Below are 27500 nucleotides of genomic sequence, written 5' to 3'. Positions count from 1 at the left end.
GACCTCAACCCGTACCCATGAGCGACATTCGTGGGCTGCGGCAGCAGGTGTGAAAGGAACCCGGACTCCTTGATGTTAGATATAAAACGCCTGCAAGCCTCATCACGGCGCGACAACAGTGTAGGCAAGCCACAGCGCACGAGTGCCGACTCATAAGAGCAATCTGGAAAAATTATTCCTAATGCAGACTTCTGCACGCTTTCCACCAATTGAACCAGACAGTTGGGTAACGCGGCCCACACCGGAGATGCATATTCTAAAATGGGCCGCACAAGGCTACAATAAACCTGAATGAGATCAGCTGGTGGGAGGCCTGAGTTCATTAAGACACGCAAAACGTAGAGAAGCTTGCGTGCTCTCTTCACAATATAGTCGCAGTGAATAGACCACGATAAATTGTGCGACAGATAGACACCGAGCAACTCATAAGATGGCACCTGCTCTATAATACTGCCCGACATCTGTAAGGGAGGTAGGTCGGAGGGCTTGTACTGTAAGAAATCTATGCGTAACTCTTTACATTTGGATGGATTTAGCTTCATACCATGACTACTAGCATAAGAACAAATATCCCTAGCTACAAAGGGCAGCATGCTGGTTGAACATCTAGGAATAATCTCTAAGACTGAGAGATCGTCCACATACTGAAGTCTAGTTTCAATAACTCACTACTGAAAAAATCCCTACATGAATATCTCCGAAGAAACAAAGATAAACCATCATGTGAAATGTATCATTCAGTATGACGTAGGGTATTACAGTGCGACTACTATAACCACGGCCACCTAGACCAAGTTCACCAATCGGATTACAGGAAAATAACCGTACATTCCGAGAAAGCTAGTTATCAATCATAAAACTACCACGAAACGAAATAAACAATATGTATCGAAATCAACCAATCAGAACCTACAGACGTGACCTTTTGTACCCGCTAAAGGAAGCCCTTGTTTTTCTGAGAGGTCCGTTAGATTGAGTGACAGAGGCGAAAAATGTAAATGTCAGTTGCAATTTTGACTTGAGGTCACATTTTAATGCAAACCACGGCAATGGAAGCGAAGAAATTGCTAGCAGATAAAAAAAAAACAAAAAAAACAGCGTATCAAACAAAACAAATATGTCTCCTGGGTGTTGTGTAAAATTTCGAATAGAAAAACATTGTCTGGTGAAATATTTTGCTTTCTAGGAAAACGTTTGCCCTGAATATATAAATTGTGTGCTTCGAGTAACTTCTTGTTTTTTTTTTTTTATGGGTTGCTGGTTGGCTTACAACCACTGTACTTAGTATAGTAGGACTTCGCATTGTAAGAAAGTGCTCCCTACCCATCTTACTTTGATAGGAATTAACCAGCTCATCTACGTCACCGCAGCAGTTATCGCACAAAAATAGGGTGTAAAAACACAGCAGCAAAGTTCTCATAAAAAGAGAATTCCAAGGGAAATACAGAAATTAAATACTTAGAAAGAGACTACAACATAATAAATTAGTAAAGAGGAAACTGGCTTAGATTTAACACCAGGGCCGAGTTGTTCAAAGCTGGATTAAGGTAACCCAGGGCTAGTTCAAAATCTGAATTCACATTTGAAAGCTTAAAAAGCAAATTCAGTTTAATTCTTGTTGTCTACAACACGATGATTGGATGATCGTAAGAGAATAGAGAAACTATTTGGGAGAATGCTTTTGAAAAAGGGGAAAAGAAACCCGGATAAAATTTAACCTCAGGTCAGCGCTGCCCAGGACTACAGGTGACCTGTCTATAGTCGCAGAGAGATACTCAAGCAGAAAATCTAACCCAAAGTTCGACAGAGCTCAAGGATAAACAAAATTATGAAATAAGCGCATTTTTAAGGAAGAAGAAGATCTAAAAATCATAAAAATCATAAAATGAGCTCGCAAAAAAGGAAATTCAGGTGAACAACCATCCCTCTTTTGAAAAGGTTGTGCCTTTCTAGAGAAACATCTGCCAAGAAAGGAAGGCGAAAGGTCTCCTTATCAAGAGCTGAACTAAAAAATCACTACCATGGCCTGTAAGCATATTTTTCATCGATTACCAATCCCTTGCTTCAATACTTCCGCCAACATCAGGACAGGAAAAACTTTATTCCATTCCACAAGACGCTAAAAAAAGATAAGCATGAGTTAGACTTCGACCCGGGAACCCGGGGATCTCAAAGAGCTCCTGCCAGGGATGCTTTCTAGAATTCTGTAGTCAGTATGCCGAGCCAATTAAGCGTCAAAGCCAGGAACAATTGCAAACTAAGTGGGTCACCTGGATTAAAAAGGGATGAGCTACCCTGAGCTCGCCAACACTGAGTATACCCCAAAGGCGTGCATGAGGTGGCAATGTACCTACACTTGACATTGTGCAAAGAATACCATATAAATGCAGCAGACAAATGGTATGACCATGCCCACCTATACAGACTCAAACCATATCCGCCAGACGTCGTTGCGAAGAACAATAGAGATAAGAAAAGTACTATCATCGATTAACCACACCGTCTGGCAGAAATACTTGTATCAAAGTGCTTGAAAAGCTGTCAAAGTATAGAGACCTTGAAGGTCTCTTTAAAGAAGACAGAAATCGTCCCAGTTGTCACGGGATCCCTTGGGGTGATTAAGAAAAGACTGGAAGAGAATATATGTAACATCCCTGGAAACATCAATCTTCATGAAGTTCAAAACACGACACTACTAGAGACGGCAAACAACCATGTAGAAAATACTCAGTCAATCAAGTAGTGAGAGACATATTAGCTCCATGATTTAGTTTGGGCTCAGTTTCAAGGACAAGACTGAATGAACCAAGATTATGATATTTAATGATAATAATGATGATGATGATGATGATGGTACTGTAATAATAATAATAACAATAGTTTCCTACGAGCATTACATCCTTCTTAGCATTTGCCTTGTTTGTGTCGAACATCGGGTGGGGTTGATGATGATGGGAACAGGCCTAACAATGTGGAATACTGAAATATATCATGATGGGTACACCCCGACTTCAAGACCCCAAACCACTGACAGAAAATGAAGATACCAAAAACCAAAAAGCTTCCCTACTTACGAGTTCTTTTTTTTCACACAAAATTTAAGATGCTTAACATTTAGGGCTTCAGAAAATTTTATAATCGAAAAAGCTTTAAAAAATAACATAAAACGCTTCTTACCTAGAGACCACGTGTGTTGAAATAATAGAACTGTGCAAAATACGATCCGAAAAAAGCTGTCCATGGTTACTTCTGGGAATGGGAAATATTAAAAAAAGAGTACAGTAGAATGACAGACACAACATAACCATAAACTCTTTAGAGAGATCTTTTAGGTTGAGAGACAACATCAAAACCCTGAGAGGGGAAAATACGCGGAGGCTATTACTTAGAACAAGATTTCTGGTACCTTAAGATCCTTAAAGTACATTGTCAGTTTTAAAAAAGTAGTCCGCCATCTAAGGTTCTAGCTAATTCTCAATAATATCTATTTTTAGTATATACACACTCAGTGATCTTGGTGGTAATTCAAGTAATCTGATTGGTTAGCCATCTCGGACTATCACGTTATATTCACCGCGCTAGGCTGTAAATATAAAGCAAAGAAATAAAACAAAATCGCTGTCGTGAACTGGGTGTTTTGCCAAAGTTTCATAGTAAAACCTTTTTGAAAATACACGAATATCCAAGTGCTGATGACTTTGAAGGCATAAAAGACTTCATGATGTTTAAACAGTGTGATTAATTGTGAAGTGGTTTACTGTAGCTGACTTTTTCTACGCTCGAAGCTATGTTTACCACTACAGAGGAAACTGACGTCGCTTTGTCACTGTTTTGTGATTTCGGGATTTTCTCGCAAGACCAATTTTGCCTATAAATAGAAGTTAATTAATAAAGAAAAGAGGAAGGCAAATATTTTTTTAAAATTGTACGTGCCAGCAAGTTAACAAGGCAAAGAACATTGGAGATAAACAACGCTCACCTTGATGGTAGCCGCTGTTGACAGCATTTGCAAAAAGCGACAATGAAAACTTTCTCACTCACGGTGAGTTGACAGAAACAAGTAAAGCTCTACTTTTCTTCTCAGAATTGGGTAGTGATTTAAATTCGGCGTTTTCTTTTAAACCGTTGATGCTAAAGCTTACAAAACTCGATACAAAAAGATTAAAACTATCATGTGCCATGTTTGAAGATACTGTAAAGATCTAACTTTTGCGCATCCACTGTTTACGGCTTAGTGTTCACGCACGAATTCACCCGTCAATCAAACTAATCGTTTTTTTATGGTTTCCTTTCTGATTCTGTTGCGATCACTTCGTGTGAATATACTAAAACAATTATTCACCGAAGGCTCAGTTAATATTGTTGAATAATCTCCGAGACGAAGTCGAGGGGATTATTCAACAATGTAAACTGAGCCTTCGGTGAATAATTGTTAAATATATAATAAGTAATGGACAACACTTTCTATGGCTTTAGCGGCGTGATGACCCACGCGGGATGTGGTGTTGGGAGAAAACGAGAAAAGCTTGTAAATCACTCGCCTTTGGCTCGTTATTTACAAGCTTTTCGAGTGTTCTCCAAACATCTATTATGTAATTAGGCTTTTTTTATTGTAAACAGTTATATCACGTAATTTTAGGCTTTATATTGTAAGTAAGTTTTTTTATTATACGACCGAGTCTGTTTTGGCCATGCGATTGGTCAATTTGCGTTGCGTAACTATACGGACCAAAATTTCAAAGAAAATGCTCATTTCGGAGCTCTGAATCTCTTTACCTCGGAAAAAAGGTTTAAATAAAGTTATAAGACGTCTGTCAACTTTAGTTGACGACTTGGATGTCGACTTTGCCCTTCAACATTTTAAACTGTGTTTATTTGTGAACAAAGGTGATGGAGAAACTAACTCTTAACTAACATAACTAACCCAAACTGGAAGAAGCCATATAATAAACATCTTATTATCCTCGTTTTTTTGGTGCTTACTGTAAATTACGGATCCTCGTTTTTGTCCGTCGATTTATGAATCGATGGAAAATAAACGAGGATCTGTAATTTACAGTAAGGACCGAAAACTCGGCTAATAAGAGATATGGATTTCTCTTTACTTCTCTATTATTTTATTTATTCGTTTTGGTTTTTTTCTCGGCTTATTAGCACATATAATTTTTGCTAGAGGTCTTATGAACCTCATCAAACCCGAGATTAAATAAAGCTTTATTCATTCTTCAGTCCAGTGCCTGAAAGCGGACTACAAGTAGGAACAGTTTTGATAACTCAGCTTAAGTTAGCTTAACAATTGCCAAGCCTTACTATAAAATTACTATAAACAGTTGTGGATCAACTAACAAACTTGACCTTCTTGCGACAATGCCAAACCCTCAGGTCGTCCGGAATGTGTAGCCCCGAGAGATTATAAAATTGCAAAAAACCTATATCGTCAACAGACAACATAATAGGGACTTTAAGATTTAACGACGAGACGGCAACGAGATCGTCGCTTTAAAAGTGAATTTGCGTTCTTTCAGTCTTTATCGTGATTATTCCTACCCACTTACTTTGTCAAATGTAGGCGAACCCTCCTGAAAATGAATTCTAAGGGACCATATTTAAGTTCAGAGAGAGAAATAAAATTTCGTCGTTGCTTGTTTACGTTCTCCGTAAAACGCGAAATTAGGCATTTTCACGTCGTCGTAGTGCAAAAACGGCGAACAAATTACAAAAAAGTGTGATGCACATGCAAATTTATGGTTTTGCTCATAGAACTTCTTGTGTTTTGTGACCTTCCTGTTGCTGTTGCATCGTTGGATGTTAAAATAACTCACCAAAAATGTTATTTTCCCTTCTTTGTTCTACAATCTTGGACAAAATAAATCAACATTATAGTAATCTGCTGGTAGCTTAGGTGGTCGCTCAAGAGTGGGGATGTTAAAATGCCGCTTTTTCCTCTTCTTTTCTGTCTAGCGGGGAAGGATTCTAGTGTTGACTGAGCATATGTTATTAAACAGCCTGTCTTACATGGGAGGTCATGAAGCTAGCCGTTTCCCTATATATTGACTTCCTGTGTTTTTTTTCTCCTGACAGAGTAAGCTTAGTCCAAAAGCAGTTAAACGTTTCCTTAGATCCAGGTTTACAAGAAAGAGTTGTAGCTTTAATGGAAGCTACACCATTTATGGAGAATTATACCGACTGTGATCGTTCTTTAATTTAAGCATAGATACTATCCATTTTCATTTTCTATTGCCAACGAGCAGCAGCGCGAAGACGCGAGGTTGCGTGCGAGGCGGAAGCATAATAACGCCTGTAAGCCTTTCAAACAAAATAATTCGGAAGGCTTCATCGGCGCGCCATAAATCTTCATTTGTCTTGAAAAGTAGACTTCCTCGCGTTTAAAAAGAGACCAAATATGAATCTGTATGGTGAATATTCGCGGATTTGTGATTTTTCGAGGATTCTAAGTTCGCTAAATTTTGCGCGAAATGACCTGTGCGCAACTTCGGACAAAAACATCAATTTCAGTATCTCGAAAAAATGCTATGTAAAGTTGGGATTTCACATTCTTTATGCAGTAGAACAATTTAGTTCACTATTTTCAAGTCAATTTTCGCTTATGCAATCGAATTGTGTTCAAACTCTTTCAAACTATCATCTTTTTCGTAAATTTCGGTAATTTATGACATTTCTAAACAGCGAGCGGATATAGGTAAAATCTTTGCTTATTGGCTAATAGAGCACTAGCTATAACAGTAGTTTCAGATAATGTGAAGTTTTAGACCGGAGTACGATGTTATGTAGTTCCTCCTTTGGTAATTACCTTCAAATTAACTGAACAGTCTAGCGACAGTTATTGCCCCGCGAGAGGAAGCAAAATTGTATAAAAAAGAAAAGTACTTACCGTAGGTTAGTATAACCAGGTAGTTAGCAAACCAAGAAAAATCTGGACTTACCTGAAAAGGGCCGCTCGTTAGTATGCAATGGGTATAAATGTGGTAAATCAGGAAATGCAGGAAGGAGGGAAGTGTATGGTGACGTCACAATATGGGTGGTAACATCGAATCAGCGGGAGTGAACCTTATTTTAGACAATCGCTTGGGTTGATGTTGACTTTGTGTCAGTCATTGACAGTTAGCATGTGTGCAGCCGCCTCGGGCCACTTAGGCATGACTACCTAATTAAACACTGTATGCATATTTTGTTAAATGCTATTTAGAAGGGTTTGCTTCCAAAGTGAACTACAAATGTGGCTCAACGAAAACAACATGTGACATTGCTTCGTCAATGGCGTCACAAAACACATTTTCCTAAACGTGGAAGGGTTGCAAATATTAATCTTAGGAGTTTTCACTACCAAAATGTTACATAAACAGTGTAATTCTTAAATCTGCCTTGTATGTTTGGAAATGTTATTTCCCCCAGGTCCCGGGCGGGTACTTTAGGAATTTCTGGGTGGGGATGTGCCGCTGGGACCCTGGAACCCTTAACCTATACCAGAGCTAGTTAAACTGAATTTTGCTACCCTATACTAGAGTTAACTCTCCAAATCCCCCCTATCCTAGAGTAGCTGTTTTCCAGAAACTACTGAGGTCACTAGCACAGTCTAGCAAAGGAAAACCTTATACCACAATCCCTAGTTTAGATAAAATCTTCAACCAACTGATCAGTTTCCTGAAAAATGATACCCTATTCTAGACCCAAACGCTCTGATTTATATACCCTATCCTAGAGTAAACTGCTTGAAAACCATACCCTTCACAGCGGCACATACCTATATAGCCCATATATAGCAGTAGCCCCCCCCTCGGTGTTATTTATACTATTAGCTATTTAACTAATTAATAAGTCACGTGACCCCCTTCTCTATATTTACCTATTCTGATATAACAGATTCTTTTTGATACCCTCTAAAGGACTTGTTGCTAATTCATTATCCTTTCCCCATTTTAGAGTAAATGTTTTGATCGTAATTCTCAATTATCAGTCACGTGACGTAAATTTGAGGTTCTAAAATGTCTCGTATTGCTAAGGCCATTAAACTACATTTGTAGTTCAGTTTTCAGGATAATTGATAGAAGCAAATCATTCTAAATAGATTTTTATCAACATATGCATATTTAATTAGATAGTCATGCCCTAAGTAGCCTGAGGCCCCATCTCCGATTTTTTCTGAGGGGGTAGGGGGCGGCTGTACAGAGGCTATTTATATCGACAGTGACTTGCTTTCAAAGACATTCTGTGGAGCACAGGCGCCCAAGCTCACGAAAGGAACGCGGACGTGACTCTTGCTTGCGAGCGGTTTTGTGTTACAAACGAACATTTACAAAGGCTTGTATGGGATGTAAACGGTTTTTCTTAAAAGAGAGAAAAAATGTTGTGTTTTTAAATAAAATCGACTTACCTTATCGCCGTGTTGTATTCTTTGTTGTTTGCCCGCGTCTCAGGCCGTTTTGAAGAGTTTTCGGCTCTTAGCAGTGGAACACCAAAATAGCGCTAACTCGCCGAAAACGCTTCAAAACGGCCTGAGACGCGGGCAAACAACAAAGAATACAACAAAGCAATAAAATAAGTCGACATTATTTAAAAATATAACAATTTACCTCTCTTTTAAGAAAAACAGCTTACATCCCATACAAGCCTTAAGAGCGGATGTCAGTAAATATCGACCAGAGGTCTACAAAAGTGAAATATCGAAAATTCTCAAAAAAATTCACAAACTAGCACTAGGTAAGCTATTAACACAAATGTAATTTTTACTTCGATCCGATAATTATTTTCCACGTACGGGGGGGTTATTGGTTTCGCGGCTCTCGGACCGGGTTTTCCAGGCCCGAGACTATGTGTCACAAAAAAATCGTTTTAAAATTCAAATCCATTGTAATGTGGACAACAAATAACTTATTCGGGAGAGTACTTAATTGCACACATTCCAAGTGGTGATTTACTCAGTTTGAACGAAAGTGTAATATTTTGGAGATTTTTCATTATTTTCAATATTTTGAACGTTTTCGTTCAATGAAAAAATAGCAAATTTCAAAGCCCAAAATCGTCGACTGGTACCTCGATTGCAGTAACGAGTTTTATACCACGTTAAAGAGCGTTATCTCTTCTTTCAAAATCTGTTTTCAAAACTACGGGCAATTTAAAAGAAAATGTTTGAGGCCAAAAAATTCAAGTAGTACTTTTCTGAAATTTGAGCTTTCCAGACGCGGCAGGCCGATGCTAAAAACTTTCATTCCGTCATGAGTGATTCTTGATCAGCGTTTCCTTGAAAGTACGACCCCGGACAGGTGATAACTGAGGACGTTTCGTCAAGACTCCTGTTGTTCAGTTTCAGGCTTTAGCAGGTGCGAAGTCAGGATTTTTCCGGAGGTACGCTCAACTTTTTCTACATCTTCTTCCCCCCCTCCCCCCCCCCCCACCCGAAATCTCAACATTTTTTTAAGGTGCCTTTATTAAAGGTGGGGTTAACGGTTGTAAGCAAAAGCATTTTTGCTGTTTATGAAATGACAAACCTCTAAAATTCTTTAATTCTGTCGGCTTGTTATGTTCATTGACGTCAACCGTTTATGATTAATTCAGGTATTAAAAATCAAGCTTGTAGTACCTCCGACTTTAGTTTACAAATGACTCTTTTTACCCCTTTTTGTCACATTATTTTTGACCGGCAAAAGCACCACACATTGACGTAATTGTGCACTACTTCGTCTACTCCGAAGACAAGTCGTGGAGAAAACAACGCGTTCACGCTTTACATCATCAAGCTTGCTATATAAATAAATCATCCAAGATTCGGTTCTCCAATTAATGTCGTCGCTTCTCTGGAAACCGATGTTTTTTAGTTATGTTTATTTCATTCTATTTTTTTCCTCAACGTTTTCGGGTACGCACGTGCAAACCGTGCGAACAAGTCACTACGCCCCTGTTAAGTCTGCTTAGCCCTGAGCGTTCCTCTCTTGCGGTTTTCGCGGGAGTTCAGGATGTGGTCCACCCGGTATTTCACGTCTCTTTTAAATGAGAGGCAGCACTTCTTGTTTACCGTTTCGTTATCAGACAGCGCTTAGGCTCTTAGCCTTTCATTTAATTTTGATCAATTTTTTATCATTTAGTTACTCAGTATACGTTCGATCCTGTCCTTGTAAACTTATACTTTTATACTTTAAGGGAACTTTATTATCTATATTAATTTTTTCTTCGTTTAGTGTCGTCCAAAAGACCCAGTTTTTTGGCATTTTTTAAAAAAGCAAGAAAAAGAAACGACAAGGTTTATTTTTTTTGGGCTTAGATTAATTATTTTAATCTAAAAAATTAGCATTATAACATCATTTCGAGGCATAAAACGTTCGGTGGTGTATCCTCTTTGCTTTTTACCCTTTTTGGGCCTTTTTTTATGATATTGACCATCAAATGTTCCGCCATATTGAGTTTGTGTCGATTTGGTGACCATGTCTTGTTGTGTTCAGTCTCCACGGCAATGATGCTGGTGTTTCAAGCCTCCCGTTCTCAGATTTCTTTTGACTTTTTTTTTTTTCACCCCACCGACCGACCCACCCAAAACCAGGAAACCTATTTGACGCTAAACGAACGAAAAGGGGCTGTGACCTAAGACTTATGGTTTCTTTTTGGGCTTCCACACCACATTGCTTCTGCGTGTTTCTGTATACTTGTCTTTTGCTTTGTTTTGTTCTTTTTTGTCGGTAAAATAAACTGAAACTGTCCAAAGGCCCTCAATATTCCCTTTGGAGGTTCTCGAACGCGCATAAAAAAATTGAAAAACGCGATGACTTATTGACCGCAAGGGCAATGGGGTGGGGTTAGGGCTCGTTACTGCGCTCCGGTTCACTCGTACGCTGTCAAATGGTCCCGAAATACAAATTGAAAAATGACTGTGGACAGACTATTCACGCCTAGACATCAAGTATCTTTTAAGATGGGACTTATCGCCTCTCCCTGTTCATGGAGTTGATTCAAGGTGTTGAACTTAATTTCGTGATGCCCTGCATGTTGCCAGGACATGTTTCAAAAGGGCCTTTCTAAAGGTACGGAGTCCGCCGTCACCTTGTCAACCGTGCGAGAATTGATGTACTACACAAAAACAAAGAGAAGTTATTTTCGATTTTCCCCGCCCCCTACCCCCGAAAGTCCCCTACAGGACCGCTTTAAAGTACTCCCCATGTGCTTGCGCGGGGGATAGTAACAGGTCTACCTAATTGCACCGTGCATCAATGACAGTTTAGCTCAATCAGAAGCCCCTTTTCCCTGGCTAGCTCAAGGTGTGTGCACCTCCTTTAAGCTGTTGTTTTCGGTTCTCACTGAAATTTTTGATCTTGAGGAAATTCACAACGTCAGGAGCCGGTTATGGGCTTTTTTCCTAGCCCTAATCCTACATCACCGGAAATCCCTCAGGTTAGGCAAGAATTCGATAATCCTGCCATAATCATCCATTTTCTCACCGCGTGAATTGGGTATTTTTAGCTTATTTCGAGGAAATACTTTTTGCTTCAAATCCAGGGTGAGCTTTTAAACACATTTTTTAAGCCAAATGGTTTTTGCGAGAATCTGCTTACCCGAACTTTTCGCATAAAAAACGACAAATACCCGAAAAAAGCTCATGTTGTTGGTGGTGGTGGCATATTTCCGATAAATTCAGCTCAATGTCTCGTGAAGAAGAGTTCAGATCCGTGCCGGGCGCCTCTCGAGGCAAGCGTTCCGTCGAAATGCGAGCCCAAAAACAGGTGGTAAGCGGTCAATCTGTGAAAAGTAACGCAATCTCCGTCGTTTGAGAGCAGCCGAAGATGCTCTTGCCGATGCTGTCCTTGATGTTTTTTATTTCCAGTATCTAGGAAACCCATGCTAAGGTATGAAATATACACTCGTAGGCATTGTTCTGTCCGCTAAAGTCTAATTCCTGGACGCAGAAACGTTGTGCTTTTTGAAGTTTATTATTGTGCTTTGCCCTTTGACAACCTTACGTCACTCGTGCGTTTGGTAGCAGAAGATGGCTAAACTCTGCTTTTCTTGTTGGAAAACGGCTTTAAATTTTATCAGATCGCTCGATAAACACGTGTTGTTTTCTGATAGCTGATAGCGTTAAATCGCTGTTGCTCAAACTGATTTCTTATTGCATTTTTCTGAGTTTTTAGCATCGACCCGCTGAGTCTGGAAAGCTCAAATTTCAGAAAAGTACTACTAGTATTTTTTGGCCTCAAACATTTTCTTTTAAGTTGCCCGTAGTTTTGAAAACAGATTTTGAAAGAAGAGATAACGCTCTCTAACGTGGTATAAGACTCGTTACTGAAATCGAGGTACCAGTCGACGATTTTGGGCTTTGAAATTTGCCATTCTATCATTGAACGAAAACGTTCAAAATATTGAAAATAATGAAAAATCTCCAAAATATTACACTTTCGTTCAAACTGAGTAAATCACCACTTAGAATGTGTGCAATTAAGTACTCTCCTGAATAAGTTATTTGTTGTCCACATTACAATGGATTTGAATTTTAAAACGATTTTTTTTGCGACACATGGTCTCGGGCCTGGAAAACCCGGTCCGAGAGCCGCGAAACCAATAACCCCCCGTGGGTGGAAAATAATTATCGGATCGAAGTAAAAATTACATTTATGTTAATAGCTTACCTAGTGCTACTTTGTGAATTTTTTTGAGAATTTTCGATATTTCACTTTTGTAGACCTCTGGTCGATATTTACTGACATCCGCTCTTAAGGCTTCTAAATATTCGTTTGTAACACAAAACCGCTCGCAAGCAAAAGTCACGTCCACGTGCTTATAGTGAGCTTGGGGCGCCTGTGTGTGGAGCAGCAGCTGTTTTGATGGTAGGGAACTTAAGATAGAGACGTTTTCGGGGCGACGGCGACCGGACTGGCAGAGCAATCCTGGAACTGAGGTAGCCGTCGCTTCCCGCCAAAATTCAAACATTAAGATCGCAGTGAATACTCAGAAGGACGGCGCCTTAGAAGACTACAGATGAAGGATCATGGCTTCACATAAAGAACCAAGAGAATAGACCTTGTCACGGTTTTCGACGCCATCTTGACGAGCAGGCAAGCGCGTGAGAAATTACAGTGTTTGTATGAGAATCTAATGTCGAATAATTTCCTTAGAACGGCTGTTCTGAAAGAAATATGATTTGTAAACTAAAGCTTCACTCCTAAGGATTCTTCTGAAACAATTTGAGGGCGTTACATGCACTAGAAGACTTAGAACCACTTTTTAAAATTTTCTATACATTTGTCTGCAGCCTTCTTTCTCCTTCTTCTTCAGCGGTCTCTACATGACCTCCTGAGGACCTTAAATTTTGGGTATTCCATAGCACTGAGGTTTAAAGCGATGGTGTCCCAAACTTGATCTTTTTCTGGTGTCCCCTTTCTATACTGGAACACAGGCTTACTAACAGACATTTCATCTAGAAGGGCGCAACTCTTGTGAAAAGTCCTGGTCTTTTAACTCTATTTAAAAGGCAACTGTCTCTGATTTCTTGAATCATAGTTCAGTGTTAAGTAGTACGGATCTTGCTCCTTGATTTTAACTCTATACATACTCCAGGTTTTTCTTTAGTTCTTGCAATAAACCCGGCTGTTAATAGCGGACCTCTCGCGCGCGAAGCGTGCGCAGCGGAGCACCATGGGTAATAAAATGTGGTAAACTGCCCATTCGAGAAAATTTGGTAATAACGTGACCGTACAACGACCGACCGCCCGACGTCCGTCCGCACCACAGGTATACCAATGTAAAATAACTCAATCAACAGGTATGGCAGCCCAAATGCAACTCAAGGTTATTTTCATTGACGGGAAATCCAATAGCCACCCGCGTCTTGAAGACGAAAACGGAAAGCGGAAATTGTCTCTGTATCCGTGTTTTCTAAAGTATTCAGCTTAGATTAATTTTCATGTCCACAGATTTGGAATATACAGAAAGAGAAACACAGAGAAAAAGAGAAAGTAGGCGGCAGGCCAGCGAAGCTCAACGAGAAAAAGGGCGACAGAGGTCTAGAGCGAAGGAGCGAGAGATTAAAAACAAAGGAGACATTTTTTTGTTGGAAGAACAACACGAAAATTTTGTAGCGGCGGTGACAAAATGAGAAATAGTGCTAGCGGCCACCAATGCAATGTGAAAATAAGCGGCAGTGAAAAATAGTGAACGAGAAAACGTTTGACATTTCCTCCACAAAACGTGTAGCTAAGAAGTTTCTGGAAGTTTAACGTTGTAGTCGTGCAAAACAACGGCAAAGAAATGTACGAAAAAAGTGTTCTGCACGTGCGAAGTTGCTTTTTTGCTAATTAGACCTATTGTTGTTTTTCACCGTTCTCCGGCGTTGCCTTCGCCGCTTAGCATTACACGATTTTATATTTTGTTTGAACTAACTATAAGTAGTATCGAGAGCTTCGCCTTTAGCCGTGGCTAAATCTATATATTGATTTTAAGACTTAGGCTTAAATAAAGAGTTTGAGGCTATGCACGATTTTCACCAAAAGCCTTCACACAAGTAATTCTGTTCGAACGTCTAACGAAGGAATGATTATCGGACTGTCTTCAGTGACGAGAAGCAATAAACGTGCTGCACAAAAAGTAGACTACGAGCAGTAGTTATTTTTCTTTGCAAAGTTACTGCTATATAAGCACATGAGCGGCGAAGCCGCTTGCCGCGAGAAACGAGGGCGTAAGCCCGAGAAGAAAAAGTAAGAGACTGCTGACTCTTTTGTTCTGTCTGGGGACAACGAAGCTGTCAAGGTAATTTAATTAATCAATTAATTAAACCTGAGTAACTTGAAACGATTTATAAATAGGACATAAACAACTGAAAAAATACACTTTCTTTAAATCTGGTAACATTGCCTTGAATTCGTTTCCCTTGAGGAAATTTACAGCAGTTTCCTTCTGTAAGATATCCTAAAACTTTTATATTGCTGAGATTCTGCTTGGTTTGCTATTGTTTGCAGTTGGTTCCGACGCGTGACTATTTTTATTGTTTACAATCTCACCACAGACCAGTCACTGATCTGTCAACAGCTATGGAATTGACCAATCGGTTACTCCGTTTCTGGGCTGACGGAGGGTTTGTTTACTACAAAAGAGTCAGCAGTCCGTCTTTTCTCGTCTCGTCTCAATCCCTTCAATTTGCAATCGCGCTGTATTAGATAAGAACTAGACGGATTTTAAGAGAAAAGGCGGATTGCAAGCAGTCTACACAAAAAGCGTGCGCCAGTCCAGTAAAGAACATATACAGTTATTTCAAACCACGTAGAGTAAGAAAACTTGCTGAAGAATTGACGTCAAAAATACAGCCTTCTACAGGTTAATGCACCGTTAACCGAGAAGACCTGGGGACGAGATTGAGTTGTTTTCGTTGTAAAAACTAAAATGGCGGACACTTCACTCGTTTTAACAGTAAGAACTACAGCTGGAACTAGGCGAAATAATGGCTAAAAACACAGCAAAAACAGAAAGACGACAACTCGGAGGGCGACATCTGCTATTTGGAGAATATTTGCGGAGCTGGACAAACCTAAACGTAACCTATCGAAGATAAACTTAACATCGATGCAGGTAAGCTTGTTTTAGCTATAATTTAAACTAGGACTTCTTTTGAATGAATAATAAAACAATTATCGAATTCGGCTTTCGTATCATATATACCTCTTATTAGCCGAGTTTTCGATCCGTACTGTAAATTACGGACCGAGTTTTTTTCCATCAATTTATGTCCCAAGCGCGAAGCGCGCAGGCCAAAAATCGATGGAAAAAAAACCAGGATCCGTAATTTACAGTACGGACCGAAAAAACGAGGCTAATAAGATGTTTATTATATGGCTTCTTCCTTTTTGGGGGCCCCGAAACAAGTGCAGGACGCACAATTTGACAGTCATTTGACATGCGTGAAAAAAGAAAGTTTTTATTGGCGCACGAAAACAATACCACATAACAAAGGTTTTCCGAGAAAGTAAAAACAAATTCGCCATGTTGAAAAAGTTAATTCGGTCAAAACTAAGAGAACTGTAAGTTTTAGCTCTTTACTGTAACGCTGGAGTATTTTGGAAACCGGACACTGTGTCTGTATAGAAGTCCTTTCCATCTTTCCTCCGTTTGTCCTTGTAAAAAAAAACACTGCAAAAGGCAAAGAAGCTTTTCAAGGTAAGTTTGTCGTCATTGTCGAAGGATTCGCTCGTTAATTGTTTTTAGAAAAAAACTCTCTTTCTGCCAGTTCATTCTCGTCTCCAATTGTGATCTGCGTTAAAATTTTCAAACACTGACTAGCATTCTCCTCCTCGGTAAGGTTACGATTCAGTTTCTACATCAGCTTCGTTCTCATTAAAGCAAAGTTAGGTTAAAATTTAGAAAGGCAAAGTCAACATCCCAGTCCTCAGGGTTTACAGTCAAAACTAAGAGCACTGAAAGTATTCACTCGTTAATGTGACGATGGAGTCTTTTGAAAACTGGACATGTCTGGCTCGAACTCGCTTCTATCTTTCTTTCGTTGGTCTTTGAAAAAAACACTGCAAATGGCAAAGAAGCTTGTCAAGATGATCGTTTGCAGGTATGTTTGTTATCATAATTGTCGAAGGAATTCCTCATTTTCTCTTAGGCAAAACATCTCGAATCTCTGCCTGTCGATTTTCGTCTTCTTAACTGTGTACTACGTCAAAATTTTCAAACACTGGCTAGAATCCTCTTCGATAGGATAACAAGTTAGTTTCTTCACCGCCTTCTTTCACAAATAAACACACGGTTTAAAATGTTGAGGGACAAAGTCAAAATCTAAGTCTTCAAGGTTGATACACGTCTTGTAGCTTAATTTCAACCTTTTTTTCCGAGGTAAAGAGACTTAGAGCTCCGAAATGAGCATTTTCTTTGAAATTTTGGTCCGTATAACAAGTTACGGACCGCAAATTAACCAATCGCATGGCGAAAACAGACTAAGCCATATAATAAGAAGAATTATTGAGAAATCGGAGGGTGTTATCCGCCTCGACCTACGGCCTCAACGGATAACATAATTCTTCATAAGATACTCAGCCTCATTCATTAATTGTTAAATAATCGTATTCCAGTTCACCAGCCTTTGCGTGAGTTTGAAATGAACTGGCTGATTGACAGCCAGCCCTGTGATTGGACACATTTTGACAGTTCATCAACTTTGTTTTGACCCAGCCTAGTTCCTAGGCGTTCTCTCTTGCCCCGTTGTCCGCGGGAAGTCTAGGAAAGAGCGGGCGAGACAACGGCGTTCTCGGCGAGTATCTCTAGGTGACGTCACAGCTCACGGTAGAGTCCAGGGTTGACCGAGCCGAGAACGCCAAGGGACTAGGCTGGTTTTGAACCTCAGTGAAAGAAGGGAAAGGACGCCAGGAAAAGTGTTAAAGCATTTGTGGCGCGATTAACGAAAATTTTCCAAAAGCGCGTGCGAGAGAGAGCCACGTTAAAGTCAATCGAAGCATCATCAATTATTTGCAAAAGCTTGCCTACCGCGGATAGATCCACTTCTTAAAATAGACCTTGTCACAGTTTTCGACGCCATCTTGACGAGTAGGCAAACGTGTGAGAAATTACAGTGTTCGTATGAGAATCTAATGTCGAATAATTTCCGTAAAACGGCTGTTGTGAAAAAAATATCAGTTGTAAACTAAAGCTACAAAGCAAAGGATTGTCCTAAAAAAATTTGGGGGTGTACCTGTGCTTAAATTTCTCCAGAGGCTTGCTTTAGATTGTCCATATATTTGTCTGTAATTTTCCTGGGACTATCTTACAGACAAATGTATTGAAAATTTTAAAAAGTGGTTCTAGGTCTTCTAATGCATGTAACGCCCTCAAACTTTTTCAGGAGGATCCTTAGGAGTGAAGCTTTAGTTTGCAAATCATATTTTTTTCAGAACAGTCGTTCTACGGAAATTATTCGACGTTAGATTCTCATACAATCACTGCAATTTCTCACGCGTTTGCCTACTCTTCAAGATGGCGTCGAAAATCGTGACAAGGTCTATTCTTCACCGAGTTTTCTTATTACTCTTTGTGTTTTGAAATAACTGTATATGTTCTTTACTGGACTGGCGTACGCTTTTTGTGCAGCTCGTTTATTGCTTCTCGTCACTGAAGACAATCCGATAATCATCCCCTCATTAGACATTCGAACAGAATTACTTGTGTGAAGGGCTTTTGGTGAAAATCGCGCACAGCCTCAAACGCTTTATTTAAGCCTAAGACTTGAAATTATTAACAGGCGGATTCATTTCAAGAACTGAAGAAAAACCTGGAGTATGTATAAAGCTAACATCAAGGAGCAAGATCTGTACTACTTGACCCTGAACTATGATTCAAGAAATCAGAGACAGTTGCCTTTTAAATAGAGTTTACAGGCAGCAAGAGTTTAATTTATAATTCTGCAGTTGCTGAACGCTGGGGAACATCGATTTAGCTGAGTTAGTTTTCTTCTGACTTTTAGCGCCTTATCTTGACTTTTTAGTCTAAGAGATGATTCTAGATCGTTAATTTTCCTTTAACGTTAATTAAACAGGTCGCAATTTAAAAACTTTTGTGTTATTGACTCTGCTTGACATTCCCGCGAAAACACCGATTCGGCGCTAAAACTTTGATGAGTTGGTTCTCAAATCTGTCTGCAATCTGTATGTATTTTTCAACTCGCTGCCGCGGCAAAAGTTTTCAACAAAAAAGAGAAAGCACTGTAGTCTAGCTCATTAGTTATTATTCCATACAACCTGATAAGAGTTCTTTTGCCTTTTCTTTAAATCATACCACATGTGATCTGAGGGAGAGAAATCTCACGCGTAGCGCCTCTCAGTTAACAATTTTTGTTAACTGCGAAATGTCTCTCTGTTAATGTGAAGAAACACAACTCTCGCAGTTAATCCATTTTTCGTTAACTGCTAGATTTCAATCTGTTTATGTGAAGAAAACAAATCTCACAGTTAACCATTTTTCACTATCTACGAGGTTTTTCAGATTTGTCTGGCATATCATGAATTTCATTGTTGCCGGAAAAGAATTACAAGGCAAATCCAGGTTTTGGGAACTGTAGATCACTGTACGTGTCAATAGCGGAAAAAAATCACATCGACGATAGAATCTTTAAAAGAGCCCAGGGAAGCGTTAAAAAAAAGACGATAAAAAGAGAATCACCGAAGCAAAGTTTATTTACACTCCAAAAACTCGTGACGTTGCCGTGCTCACAACATCTTTTTATCATTTGAGTGTGGCGCGAAACAACGCCGTGTTACCTTAATCTTTAAGGTTGTTGAGACGGGGGTCTACTGATCCTTTCTTCAAGCAACTCTGATTACTGATATCATCCCCAAAAGTGCCAAAAAGGATATGCTTCTTATCAGTAGGTGTCAAAAACCACGCTATAATGAGAAGGCTGTGATTTAAGACCATCCTCAGGTCTCCAAACACAGGTTGCCATATTGGCAACTTTTGATTTTATATTGGTAATTGCCTATTTTAATAGGCAATTACCAGTTGGAAAAATATTCAAAAATATTTTTCCAACTGCCATGGCAACTGAAAAGGTACTGAGCTTGCAATGCAGTTACCCATGATTGTCTTCTACAATGTGATTGTGAAAAAATAGCTGATGTCTTATTTTAAATAGAACCTCGTGATACTTTTCAACTCAGGGTGCCTATTCCAGAATAGGAATACATGCCATAATCCCTAGAATTCGTCAGAAATGAATATTTTGTTTTCGCATTCTGTGCAAAGTAACTTATCGAAATCTACTTGAGTTAAGATAAAGTACGATACTATCAGCATTCCATTGTTCCAATAATCTTAGCAGATGAGAGTTGCAAGAACATTGGATATTCTTATTCCATACGATGAGACAAATGCACCCTCAATTAACAGGAACAGTTCGAGAAAAAAAATTAAATTTGGTCAACAACTTAATGAAGTGTCTTTTCCCGCCCCACCCATTTTTTAAAAGAAAAGCCCTGGAGACGAGGTTGCATATTGCACTCAAGGGAAGTCTGGGTAGAGCTGTGCCGCCGAGGGCTTCAAACCCCGACCCTGTTTAAGGCAAAAAATGCTCCCTTTGCTACCCTGTTTAAGACAGGAGACACTACTTTATCACCCTGATTTGTTTTGCATACAGAATTAGGTAATTTTTCACACTAAAATCGTGGAAATAGATATTGAGGAAAAAAATATTGGTATCGCAAATAGAGACCGCTCATCACAAGTCTTTACACTCTTTGAAAGGCTTCCAGTCCAAAAAGACACCCTGCTAAATGTTTTGCACGGAATGAATTATAGAATGTACTTCTACTTCAAGAAAATATGGCATTACTAATGTAGAACTATTGTTTTCATTACATTTCATTACAAGAAACATTTTTTTATTGGCAGATGTCAAGGTACCTGTAAATAACTCTTGCTAAAGTTGTTGACTAATTTTTTATTAGTGAATGGTTAGTACGACAAATTGTTCCTGTTAATTAAATTAAAGAACATTATGGACCATCAGAGTGTCCAATTTATGATTAGGAAATGTTTATCAGATATTTCTTCGTGAGTTTGAAGTTGCTGACCTTTTTTTGTGGTAGATCATCAAATCGTTCACGTGCATTGAAATGAATAATATCGTACATCCAATGCAAAAATGGTCACTACTTTAATATTCTTTTGTTTACATTAAAATCAGCCTGAGTAACCTCCTTTTAAATAATACATTCTTTTGAATTTTTATCATGAGAACATGATTAGCGAGGCTCTTTTTAATGTAAAAAAGAATATTTAAATTGGTGGCCATTAATTTTGCATTGGGTGAAAGGGCCGTTGGCAGGATCTATTTGATTTGAATGGGACTTTTTCACCAGCATTTTTTTCTTTTTTTCATGACACTTTGTTGCGCATATAACTTTTTTTTTGTAATCAGCTTTGAACGGGAAGGCGAGCAGTAATCGGCAGGCGTTTTAAATTCCGAGCAAAGCAATTTATAACCTTGTCGCGCGCCTGTTAATTTGTTTAGGGTTATATAATTATCGTATATTTTTTTGAGGCTATATATAGGGCACTTCCGGTTGGTATCCGCCTTGACGTCATCAGCTTGACGTTAAGCAGAATTTGTGTTTCCAGGTAATATTCGATAGCTTTGAAGCGATTTTTGGTGCACTATCATGATTCATTCATAAAGAGTTGATGTTTTATTCATCGTCCAGGAAAAAATGTTAACTATCGGTGAAAGATCTAGAGAAGAGCAAACTCAACAATGGTGGAACATTGAAGCAATTTGGGCCTGTAGTATTAAAAAAAGATCGAAAATCAAGACGTACACAGTAGCAATTTTCAGTGCATCCCACTTCGCAGAAAAGTTTGCTTATGAATATGTCGCGCGATGTTTCTGCAAAGTGCCGTGCGTTTAGTTTGGCTCGTTAATTACCTAGTTCGGAATAACGCCAACGCCACACAATACGCAAAAAGGAAGAAGAAGAAAATAAAGAACAAAGTATGGACCGATGATATTTACGACGATAATCACTCCCATGTAGGAGCCCAGCCTCCATCTCCACTAATTTCTTGAGTCAACCCACGCTAATCCCACCAATTACGTAGGTTAGATGGGCCAGCCGACATTGCAGGTCGCTAATACCACACGCGGTACACGCGCTTCGCGCGGGTGATGAGCTAACTCTAATAGACCTATTCGGCTAACTCAATGTTGTACCCAATTCAAATCTCCCGGGGATAAGATTCTTTGTGTATTGTATTTGAATTATAATGTGGCATTCACACTTAAATGATATGGAAATTCCTAAAACAAAACGTTTTATTCCCAAAGGGTTTGAATTGGGTACAACACTGAGTTAGCCGAATAGGTCTATTCAAATACGTACTGTAAAATAACAGACGTTTTAAAGTGGTCTTAAAAATCTTTATTTCTTCAATTTAGTTTATTTTTGCAAGCGGACTTCCCTAATGAAATAAGACAAAACACTCAATTTACAGTGACAAGCACTAAAATATATATAATACAAAAGAGTAAACAACAGTTCTTTCTTGATCAGTAATATAGACACCTAATTGCGATGACATTGTCTTAGAAAAAATGTAGAAATATCGCAGAAGCCTAATAGGAGCCCACTACATTCAGCGATCTGGCCTGAAACAGGATAGAGGTCAAAACGTGAGTTGCGGAAGCCAGTACTTGAAGAGTAACTTTCTCCCAACTCAATTGATGTCACGTCACTGCAAATGTGTTTTCTGCATTATACTAATATCAAAATGTAATGCACATCGCAGTACTGTTCTTCCTATTTGGCTTTGTAAGTTTTTTGTATAACAACGTTATTGCAATTAGGTCTAGTGTATAGTACGTTGAAACCAAGTGGCTGTTTTACAGTCAAGCCATGTCAAGCGAACCCGCTTGACTTAGAGGGACACAGTTAGCTATGGGACCGCGCGGACCTGGGCACTACTTTTGTCAGTTTGAAAAGCGTTTACCTCTACGCGTCGGATACATCTAGAAATCCGCTTCAATCCTGCTTAGTGTTTCATTCGATCCTCGATCTTTTACTGAAAACCTCTTTTTGAACAAACTTCTATTCATCCTATTACATTATTTTATCATCTTTGGTTAACAACAGTATTCAGAGGAACATGAACAGAAGAGGTGAGAAACGCGTAGGTGCCGTGCGGGACAAATCGAATCAGTAACATTGGCGAGCAAATAATGGTCATATATATTTGGAAAATCGATGGAAAAGGTTACATATATTTGGAAAATCAAGCTTTCTCGACCTTGAACCTTCGACAATGATTCAGACTCCGTGCAATTTCTCACCTCTACTGATGTTCGAATTCGGACGTATTCGTTGATGTTTGGCTTTCCCTGAAAATCCAGCGGTGAATTCTCAATGGTATATAAAAAGATGAGTGCTCTGATATGGCTTAGAGCCTATAATCACGATTCCGGCTTGTAACTAGTTCAAGGTTTGTGTAGAGTATTCCGAATACGCTTCTCACTTTCTGTTTCACGGGCGCCTTGTGACATGCAAATCAGCTAAGAAATGGTATCTAAGGCGCATGTGCATGAGCTAACTGTGCCCCTTCAAGCAAATCAGCGCTAAAACAAAAACAAAAAAGTACAGAGAGACCAATGCCTGTCGTTACTTCATATCAGCCAGGGCTGGAATCTAATAGAAAATCACCCTTCACTCAACTTCAGAATCTAATAGAAAATCACCCTTCACGCAACTTCAGATAACGATAGAAGGTCGAAACGCGCGTGATCAAGTGCGTTCTGTGTATTACATACAAATTTTTAGTAGAAGTCCAAACGAATGCTGGTTACATACATGCGACATCTTGCGTAATAACAAACTGTAGATTGGGATTGCGGGCTCCTCTTTTCGTCCGCGAAAAGAGGTTAAAATATCTAGAAGACATGCTAATAAGAGCAAAATATGAAGGTTTTGACGCAACCACAACAGTGAGGGTCTGTGCAGGTCTGTCTTTGGCTTCCTTTCAAAACTCAGCGGGTAGAAATTTCATAACTACCTCGTTACGCACGCAGGAATGAAGAGACGAATCGGAAATTTGCAACTACCAAGGCAACGGACTCAACTTTCGAATAATAAACTCATTGATGGAATCTTGGGGGGTACCTTGACCTGGCTTGACTGTAATAAAGGGAAAAAGTCGACACAGTAATATCTAGCGAGGACGCGAATTTTCTAAACTCGGTCGTTCTTTTTACTTAGAAGAACAGATCAGATCATAACACAGTATAGAGGAAAACCTGTTTGTCTTTTCACAGTCGTTGTCTCTTTTCTCCGGATTAAAATTGCAGGTAATCCACCAAGTAAAGCGGTTATCTGCACGGACTTTAATTTTAAAAACAATGTTGGAATCCCCACAACCAGCTGGGAATGGGTGTTGCCTACAAAACGGCTTTCCTTGCAATTGATTCAAAGAAACTCGTCGATAAAGAACTGTGGACATAAAGTGAAGAACAGGCTGTCATACACTTTCGTGTCTTCGTCAATGTCCAACCTAAAAACTTACAAAATCTGCCATAAATTTAGTGGTTTTGTGGCACCTACTTTGGAGCTTTTAAATAATTAAAAATAATAGTATAGCATATATATATGAGTACTTTATTTCTTTGGGGTGAAAAGATCTAGAGTTTCCTAAGCATTCTCACAGTGACGCCTTAAGACGGAATTCACAAGGAATTTTTTTGAGTACCAGAATAATTTAAACAATATCACATTCTTTTTAGTTCCCATTTTTCAAGGGCTACTGATATAATTAGTTATCTGTAATAGCACCAAAGACTATTTCTCATGGGAGCCCAAAAAATACATGTCAAATTTCAAAAGAATTGTAAAAAACACAAGCAAAATTCTGAAAATTTCATGTGTAAGATGTAATGTGAAATTTGACATTTATTTTCTTGAGCTCCCATAAGAAATTTTCTTTGGTGTTGTTACAGATGACAAATTACATCTTGAAAAATGTAAAAAAGAACGTAATATGGTTTAAATTATTCTGGTACATTTAGTTGTCTGTCTACTGAAAATTAAAATTACTCAATTTTCTGATCGATTCCGTCTTAAAGATTCTTTTTAAGGTTACCGGATACCTTCACTGGTTTCTCACGTGCAAGAAATGTAGAACGTTCCGGTTAAACTGCAGATACTTAGAACCCTTTATTAAACTAAAGCTTATTAAACTGGATTTCCTAATAAGCCAACATTAATAGCTACTTTTCCTAGTCTTCTGAAAGTCAAAGCCCTAAAAAACGTGTCGGGGCTTGCCATTTTCGATTGCGGTGAAAGCTGCAGAACAAATTGGAAAAAGCGCTATAAACAAGTTAGATGATCGTATAAAAATACCTGTCAACAAAACGTTTTAGAAACAACAAATTCTCCGACATTTTTCTGTTGCTTTTACATGAAAGTAACACTCCCCAAAATTCTAGGTCAATCGAACAAATTCGTTCGCAGTTATAGCTTTTTAAAGTGTTTTCACTGAGTGAAAATAGAAGTCGAGAAAGAGCTCTCGCTTCGTCAACAAACTCCACCCTCAAGTGCCTCTCCGGGGTGTGGGCCAATCTGCGTTTGGATAAGATTACTTCCTACTACTACTTAGAAATTCGGAGTTAAATTATTTTGTGCCCAGACCCAGAGCTGAGTCTGCAAAAGGGGGGCCTACACTACAGAGGATCTGTTCTGTGGAACAAGATTCCCTCAGAGATTCACTTATGTCTAGGATCGATCTTGTTAGCAAAAATTTGCTAGCAAATTGTTTTCGCAATTGTCGCAAAAGAAATAATTGAGAAAAAATTATGTAAGAAAATCACTTACAAATATCGCAAAAATAACAAATCTAACAAAAATCAATACTTACAAAAAAAGAAACCAAGAAGGACCCCAAAATGTCCGCAAATATCGCAAAAATCGCAAAAGTAACGAGGATTTTTCTTGCTAGCTAAAAACACCCATGACAAATATCGCAAATATCGCACAAATAACAAATGCAAAAAAATTCCAGACTTAGAAAGAAAAGAGGCCAAGTAGGGCCCCGAAATGTCCGCAAATATCACAAAAATCGCAAAAGTAACAAGGATTTTTCATGCTAGCTGAAAACAGTCATGACAAATATCGTAAATATCGCAAAAATAACAAATGCAAAAAAATTCCAGACTTAGAAAGAAAAGAAGCCAAGAATTCGAAGGGCCCCGAAACGTCCGCAAATATAGCAAAAATCGCAAAAGTAACAAGGATTTTTCATGCTAGCTGAAAACACCCATGACAAATATCGCAAATATCGCAAAAATAAGAAATGTAACAAAATTCCAGACTTAGAAAGAAAAGAAGCCAAGAAGGGCCCCGAAATGTCCGCAGATATCGCATAAATCGCAAAAGTAACAACGATTTTTCATGCTAGCCGAAAACACCCATGACAAATATCGCAAATATGGCAAAAATAACAAATGTAACAAAATTCCAGACTTAGAAAGAAAAGAAGCCAAGAAGGGCCCCGAAATGTCCGCAAATATCGCAAAAATCGCAAAAGTAACAAGGATTTTTCATGCGGGCTAAAAACACCGATGACAAATATCGCAAAAATCGCAAAATTAAAGCAAATACGCAATATGGTTTTCCGATTTAGCGGAAGTTCGAGCCATTTTTTCCGAGATGTAAAATTGACCGCATTATACTGTAAAAGTTCATCTCGATTTTTTTCGTTATAAGTAAATCTTTATAATTGCTGACAGGAGTAAAATACTGTAATATCAATCTGTGTATGCTTCGTTCTTCCATCAACATACAGCTACAATGCATAGAAAGGAGTGTCGCCCACAGAAGGGGGCAAATTTTAGAACTTTTCATGGCCAAGAACCCACCATAACAATCGTTCCAAAATATCAAGAATAGCACATTGGGGGAAAGAAAACGGGCATTTTACATGAATGTTGCTGTGCAATACCCAAAATTTTTAAACAGGGATTGCCAGTGATTTGGTAATCCTTCCCTTTTAAATCAAGGTTTATAGTTAAACAACAACCACCCCAATGAATGTTATTTACATGTGTGTGCCAATCCATTTATTTTAAATAACAACTGATCCAATTGTGCATTTATGTGTGCTCCGTTCTACTACTCATGAAAAATAAACAATCATAGCAAAACCACCGAGAAAAGAGACCAAAAGACCTAGGCCATACAAATACAAAATGTCATAACATGATTGCTTTACTTACAGCCTCTGATTTAAGAAATACCCTTTGTGGACGTTTGAAGCTACAAAAAAAACCCAAAAAATGAAAATTACATTGTCACAGATACAAGCTGACCCATTATTGGCATACTGCAGAACATTAAATTTCTACTAAGAAAGCGCTATAGCAAGCCTACTGTCACAATTATTTGGATTTTTTTAGTGAATCTTCCTTCAAAACGTTTGCCACCTTGTATTTTAAATTGAGTCCGTATTTAGTAATAAAAAAAAACCCATAAAATTCAAATACTTGGTCATTGCTTTATCACAAATCTCCATGAGAAGATTTTATTGAACGCGGGGTAAATAAGTGTACTTTAGCCACTGCTGTTAATTATACAACCCACAGTAAAGACCTTACTATCGGTGTTTGAAACGAAAACCCTAACCCTAAACTATCGTTCCCTCCAAGCCCTTCTACAGATTCTGCTACTGAAGTTCACTAAATGTAGCCTGTAGCCCTTGTCTACAATTTAGTTTATTTTGTTTTTCTTGCTATTTCTGCGATATTTGTTACTAGGTGTTTTTAATTAACAAGAAAAATCCTTGTTACTTTTGCGTTTTTTGCACATTTGAGGACATTTCGGGGCCCTTCTTGGCTTCTTCTCTTTCTAAGATTTGATTCTTGTTAGATTTGTTATTTTTGCGATATTTGCCATGGGTTTTTTTCGGCTAGCAAGAAAAATCCTTGTTACTTTTCCGTTTTTTGCCACATTTGAGGACATTTCGAGGCCCTTCTTGGCTTCTACTCT

General features: G+C 38.7%; 1 protein-coding gene and 1 long non-coding RNA gene across 2 annotated transcripts in view; both read right to left on the bottom strand.

Annotated features, from left to right (window-relative positions):
* The window catches only part of LOC140945647 (uncharacterized), a 16935-nt gene extending 13685 nt beyond the window's left edge, over positions 1-3250 (bottom strand). Inside the window, exon 1 of the long non-coding RNA XR_012166727.1 lies at positions 3178-3250. This is a non-coding gene — a long non-coding RNA (uncharacterized lncRNA). The remainder of the gene's footprint in view (positions 1-3177) is intronic.
* The window catches only part of LOC140945339 (uncharacterized), a 554440-nt gene that overhangs the window by 33968 nt on the left and 492972 nt on the right, over positions 1-27500 (bottom strand). The window lies entirely within an intron of this gene.

The sequence above is a fragment of the Porites lutea genome, chromosome 8 (assembly GCF_958299795.1).
Source record: "Porites lutea chromosome 8, jaPorLute2.1, whole genome shotgun sequence".
Classification (NCBI taxonomy): Eukaryota; Metazoa; Cnidaria; class Anthozoa; order Scleractinia; family Poritidae; genus Porites; species Porites lutea.
This window is presented reverse-complemented; position numbering and strand designations above follow the sequence as displayed.